At 51.0% G+C, this 6,923-nt stretch overlaps 1 pseudogene; it reads left to right on the top strand.

Moving 5' to 3' along the window:
- Nucleotides 1-4,420, top strand: part of LOC123064862 (cytochrome P450 704C1-like) — a 5,800-nt pseudogene extending 1,380 nt beyond the window's left edge.
- Nucleotides 4,421-6,923: the final 2,503 nt, after the last annotated feature.

Below are 6,923 nucleotides of genomic sequence, written 5' to 3'. Positions count from 1 at the left end.
GCCGGGCCTTGCCCGCGTGGTGCCTGCGGCGGCGGGCCTGCTTGTCCCCGCGTGCGGCCTCCTCTGCTCGGGCGATGGTGGCTGGCGGCGGTGTTCTTCGGCTGGCGATGGTGCGTCCTGGCGGCGGGGTCCGCGGGGCGCGGGCGACCCTGATACAGCGGCGCGACCATTGGCCGCGGGGCGCGCGGTGGTGCGCCTAGCCGCCGGCCTCCGCTCCGCCCAGATCTGGGCTCTTTTGGACTCTAGCTGGGTTGGGGCAGGCCGGCGTTCCAGCGTGCGGCGGCGTGGCTCCCTGGTGGTGGTGGCACGGCGTCGAGGGATGCGGGTGGTGGCGGCTTCGTCAGCCGATGTGCTGCAGCGTAGCGGCAGTGATTGTCCGGATCCTTTGGGGTCCGGCCGGGCCTGTGCGGGCCTGGTAAGCTCCTGTTGTCACGTCCGGTCGGTCCGCGTTGGCGGTGGTGGTAGTCCCCTCCCATCGGCTGAGTTGCGGATGCCCCCGAGCCCGTTGGCTCCTCGTCCCTCCTCCAGGTCCCGTGTCGGTGGCTCAGCGAGACGGCAATGATGATTTAGTGACTGTGGTGGCACATGTAGGTGGGCGGCAGTTTTTGTGGAGCACTTCCGATCGTCCGGGGTGGTGGTGGTTGTTTGGGTCGGGAGAAATCCCTGGCGGCTCGTCCATCACCGACGCGGTGACGCCTGCGGGCGCCGCCGGACCTTCCTGAAGGGTGTCGGATCTGCCCCTTCCCCACTGCCCTCTACGTACCGGGGGAAACCCTTTGACTTGTCCGAGCAGCAGCGGCGTCGTCGTCGCATTCCTTCCTGAAGGTGCTGCCCGGTACGCGACGCCTCGGAGTGCTAGAAGCGCGGTGGTACTTCTCCGGTGGGTGCAGCGGTCACTGGTCATCTTTGTTTCGTCGACCTGCCATTGTCGGCATTTGTTTCTCTTTCTTTTTCTTTCTTCTCTTTTGGGCTTGTTTGTGTTACGGCCCCAGCAATCTCGTTGTATCGATCGGTTGGTTGCTTTATAATCTAAAGCGGGGGAAACCCTTTTTCGTGAGATGTGATCATGCAACTGAGCCGTCGACATGAATTGATGCTCCCGAAGACCCTCGCATTTCTTTGTTTCCAGAGCGACCAAGCTACCGCGATGATGAAAGTGTCAAAACCTCTCTTCACTCGGCGTGGGAATCTTTCCTAAGCTAAGAGCCACCATTCTAGGAACTTGTCGTGCGGTGTGGGTCGCATAACCTGAAGATTGAGGTTGTCGAGGCACCTGTGCCACACCTCCCTAGAGTGGGATTGACTCGCATGGCCACCGCACTTTGGATTCGGCCGGTCGGGTCGCCTCGCTAGCGATGGCACATGGAGGGGTAGGGGCGACCAACCGCCGCCTGCCGGTTGGACTGCACTCGTCAAGGATTGATTGAGGAAGTAACTCGGAGCACATCAATGGCAATCGATGCACGCCACTCGCAGGCTGTCGATAATTGCAGGTCGGTTACCAATGCTGATTCATGCTCTTCCTTTAATCCCCGCGCATCCATATAATCTCCACCGTGCCGCCGCTCGTTCTCCACTCCTCCCACTTCCAAGGAAACCTCTCTAGCAGCCATGGGTTAGGTCGTCGCTAATTTGTCTCCCCGTTCTCCAGCCCTGCCTCCTTTATACCTTTCCTCTTCCCCCAATTCTTCATCTAATTTTAGATTATTATTTTACTGATACTGTTCTTTGTACTCACGAACAGGTTGCTCAGGAGAATATTGTACGGAAACCAACATTCAGAGAAAACTTCGTGAAACCACATTTGAATCAAAAAATTCTGAAAAAAAATGTGGGATGTTAAGAGGATGATGTTCTATTGTAATGTGAGATTTGAAGTAAAAACATATTACATGATGCGAGCAATGAAAAAGACAAATTCAGCAATGAATACTGACGTTACTATCGACGCTATTCAATGCTGATTTTGTCTTTTTCGTAGCTCACATCCCGTAATGTGTTTGAACCTTAAATTTTGAATGGCAGTAGAACATCATTCTCTTAACATTCTAGATTCTTTTTGAGATTTTTTCAAAACTTTAAAACATCGTTTTCATGTGGATTTCACCTGTTTTCATCGAATATTGGTTTCCGTATGATATTTTCCCCAGGCTGCTCCTCCAAATAAGTTGGTTGATGTAAAGCATGAAAATGTATGCACTAATGATGAAATCCACAAGGAGCACAATGAAATTAATACCTATCTTGACGGATTTGAGCTCGGTTCTTCTGGGTTGGCTGATTTTGCTGGATTCGAAGCTTTAGGCTATTGCCATTTGGTAGGTGAGGCACTGTTTTCAAGTTTAATGATTTGTTGCCTGAGAGTATTATATTTGAATTCCCAAGTTTTCCTGTTGCTCAAATCGAAAATGGTTACAATGTGAATCATTTTGGTTTGTTCCTCCCACAGCAATCTAGATTAGTCATGGTACCTCACTGATATTTTTAGGGATTGTATATTATCACTGAAATTTTTACCGCTGCTGCTGGCCGCGCTGTCGTCGGTGCTCCTCCTAGCCCTGTACCTAGCGCGCCTAGCCCTGCTCGGCAAGAGGCGCCGGAGCTACCAACCCGTGGCCGGCGCCATGATCCAGCAGCTGCTTAACTGGGGCCGCCTGCCGGACTACATGACGGAGCTCTCCCGCAGGTATGGCACCTTCCGCATGCTCACCCTGAACTGCAACTGGGTCTTCACCGTCGACCCGGCCAACGTCGAGTACATCCTCCGGACCAACTTTGCCAACTACGGCAAGGGGGCGATGACCCATGACGCGCTGGAGGACCTCCTCGGCGACGGGATCTTCAACGTCGACGGGGCCAAGTGGCGCCACCAGCGGAAGGTCGCCAGCTTCGAGTTCACCACCCGGGCGCTCCGCGAATACAGCAGCGGCGTGTTCCGCGACATGGGTGCCGAGCTCGCTGGCATCGTGGCCGCCGCCGCGGCTGCCGGGAAGAAGGTGGACATGGAGAACCTGTTCATGCGGTCGACGCTGGACTCGACTTTCACCATTGGGTTCGGGGTCAACCTAGGCTCGCTGTCCGGGTCCAACCAGGAGGGCGCGGCGTTCGCCAGGGCGTTCGACGAAGCCAGCGAGCAGTCGCTGTACCGCTTTTTGGACCCGCTGTGGAAGGCCAAGAGGCTCCTCGGCGTCTCGTCGGAGGCGGCCATGAAGCGGTCGGTGCGCACCATCAATCACTTCGTGTACACCGTCATTGACAAGAAGATCGATCAGATGGGCAGAAATCAACAGGAATTCGTACGTAAGCTTTCTTGATTTTGCCGGCATTTCTTGATCGTGACATTTCTTGATTTTGGCAGGCCAAGAAAGGGGACATACTGTCGAGGTTCCTGCTGGAGAGGGAGAAAGATCCCGGCTGCTTCGACAACAAGTACCTGCGGGACATCATCCTCAACTTCGTGATCGCCGGCCGCGACACCATGGCGGGGACGCTGTCGTGGTTCCTCTACGTGCTCTGCAAAGACCAGCGCATCCAGGACAAGATCGGGCAGGAGGTGCGGGAGGCCACCACCGGCGACCACCAGGACGTGGGCGGCGTGCAAGAGTTCACGGCGTGCCTAACCGAAGACGCCATCGGCAGCATGCACTACCTCCACGCCGCGCTCACGGAGACCCTCCGGCTGTACCCGGCGGTGCCCACCGTGAGTTGACCGACCTCATCCGCATGGAGCATTTGCGTTGCCATTTTGCGCACCGTACAGTACGCAAAGGAGATTATGGGTTGTTGCATCGCAGGACGTCAAGTGCTGCTTCTCGGATGACACGTTGCCGGACGGGCACGCCGTGAGGAGAGGGGACATGGTGAACTACCACCCCTACGCAATGGGCCGTATGAAGTTCCTGTGGGGCGACGACGCCGACGAGTTCAGGCCGGAGAGGTGGCTCGATGACGATGGTGTGTTCGTCCCGGAGAGCCCCTACAAATTCACGGCTTTCCAGGTGAGTGAGTGAAACACATATCTAAATCATCACACCTAAGTACTAAAGTTAGTACAAAGTTGGGTTATCTATTTAGGAACGGAGGGAGTAGGAGTATATCCACATTCATGTGACGTGTGTGTATGTTTATCCTCTTGTTGAACCTAACAGGCGGGGCCTCGGATCTGCTTGGGAAAGGAGTTTGCCTACAGGCAGATGAAGATATTCGCGGCTATGCTTCTCTACCTCTTCAGGTTTGAGATGTGGGAGCGCGACTCGACGGTGGGGTACCGCCCGATGCTCACCCTCAAAATGGACGGCCCGCTCTATGTCCGCGCGTCGCCCCGACGATCAACCGGGAACTAGCGTGCTTGTGCTACTATAAGAAGTCCAATCTAAAAAGCGTGTGCATGTGTCCCTTCTGTTGTGCCGAGCTTTGGTAATATGATGACTAGTGCCGGCGCTAGCAAAAACTCTAGCAGAGTTGCCATATGGTTCCGTCCATTATAACAACCGTCGATATGAAGGCTAGAGGGACAAAACCGCACTATGACAAAATCACTATTCGTCTCATGCACTACATATTCTTTAGAGAGTGCTCTAAAAAGAAGTGTTCAACCTTTGTACTACATTTATGAGCTTCATATTACATTTTATTAATTTGAAATGAGGATTTATTCCACCCTCATTTTTTCCTGCAGGGCTAAAACCCTAAAACTTTGCCGATTGTCCAAAAAGCAATCTTTTTTTGGAAGAGAGGCCCAAAAGGACCCCAAAGCTGCACTAACTAAACAGTTTAGGTACAGAGCATATTGCAACAAGACATATAACTAAAAAGAAACTACAAACCGGTCCCTGACTTCTACATAAATTAAGGATCCCAAAACCAAGATTGAAATCGCGATCGGGTGCAAAGATTCTTCTACATAGGAACAAGCTCACCATCGCCAGGGACAAAAAAAGGATTTTAAGCGATCTACAGGAATTAGACAGGGGGCTCAGTCTCCCCATAGCTTTTCTTGTTAACAGCGGAGGGCCTTTCGTGCCTTTTAAAATCAAGAGAATAGTCATCAAATTTGTGTGGTTTGCAGGTGGCGCCTCAGGTACCGCATGTTAGTCATCTTATGTTTACAGATGGCATCCTGCTATTTTTCAAGGCTAACGGTAATGGGGCGAGAGAGGTGCACTTGACTTCAGAAGATATTCGTCGGGAAATTAAAGGTATTCTTCATGTGCCAAATGAAACTTTGAATGCAAAATATCTTGGCATGCCGTCTCAAGTGGGATTCTCAAAGAATGGTGCTTTTAAATACCTCACGGATTGTTTACAGATTAAAGTCCAGGGATGGATTGAAAAAATAATGTCTACGGCGGCAAAGGAAGTTTTGGTCAAAGCGATGACACATGTTGTACCAATTTATTCTATGTCATGCTTTAAACTACCATATGGTCTCTGTGAACGTCTCAACATGCTTTTTAGGAAGTTTTGGTGGGGTAGCAAAGATGAATGGAGAAAGCCTAGTTGAGTCTCATGGGAGGTGATGACACACGTGAAAGGAATGGGTGGTCTAGTTATCAAGGATTTTGAGTTCTTTAATCTCCCATTGCTAGCTAGGCAGGCATGGCAACTTTTGCAGAATCCTGAAACCTTGAGAGCTAGAATTTTGAAAGTTGTTTATTTTCCTTCTTCAACTATACTGCAAGCTACAACGGGGAGCCACCCATCTCAGATCTGGAGACCTATACTGGAAGGAAGAGATGTCCTGAAACAAGGCTTGATTAGGCGGGTTGGCAATGGTGAGACAACTGAAAAATGGAACCAAAATTGATTACCAAGGCCGGAAATAATGAGACCATGCAGATGTACAGCTGCAAACCCACCTCAATTGGTTTCGGAATTGATTGATCTCACATCTGCGACATGGATCAGGGAGAGGGTCGAGGAGGTGTTCATCCCGCTTGACATTTTAGTGATCACGGGAATACAATTGTGCACAAGAAATATTCATGGCTGCTGGGCATGGATTTTTTTTAAAAAAAAACGGTATATTCTTAGTCCGATCAGCATATAAAATGATGGTAGCAACCAAATTTCGGATAGAAGCTTGGATAGATGAGAATGCAGAATCATCTAACTTATGGCAGGATGAATCATCACGGAAATTATTGTGGAAAATACAAGTCTCGGGCAGTTTTTATGGCGACTGGCCAAGCATTCTCTGCCCACGAACGAGGTCCAGTGTCACATGAATATATCCATGACGAGCGCTTGTGGACTATGTGGAATGGACGATTCTTGGAGACACTCATTAATAGAGTGCTCAATGCCATGTTCATATGGGCATTGGACGACGATGAACTAGCGGAGAACATATGATCTCAACCATCGAACCGAGTGCGAAACCATGGATGTTCACGATGATGGAGTCAATGTCTCATGAAGCTTTTGTAAGGCTTGAAGTGACCCTATTAGCTACATGGCGGGCGAGATGGAAAACAATACATGAAGGGGTGTTTCAAAGTCCTCTAGCAATGAAATATTCATTTAAAACTTCATATATGAACTATGAGAAATACCCAAGAAATCCATTGATGCTCATGTGCCTGCTCCTGGCCGAAGAGGTGAGCATGCTCGCATGGTCGCTCCACCACTAGGTTTTGCAAAAATCCATATTGACACAGGTCTTGCAAGATAAGGTATGAGGGGCCTACAGATGCTGTATGGAGGGACTCATCTGGAAATTATATGGGTTCATCGGCACTGGGGATCCACGCTCACTGGTAGAAAAAGAGGCTTCCGTCCAGCCCCATTAGTCGCGAAACTGTAGGAACCGCGACTAATGAAGTCTTTAGTCGCGGTTCGGCAGATGAACCGCGACCAAATGCCTGGGCCCAGGGCGCTCGCGGGCTTTAGTCGCGGTTGGCCAGGCCAACCGCGACTAAAGG

This window comes from Triticum aestivum, chromosome 3B (assembly GCF_018294505.1).
Source record: "Triticum aestivum cultivar Chinese Spring chromosome 3B, IWGSC CS RefSeq v2.1, whole genome shotgun sequence".
In the NCBI taxonomy this organism is placed as follows: Eukaryota; Viridiplantae; Streptophyta; class Magnoliopsida; order Poales; family Poaceae; genus Triticum; species Triticum aestivum.
Note: the sequence above shows the minus strand (reverse complement) of the source record. Positions and strands in the feature narration are given on the sequence as shown.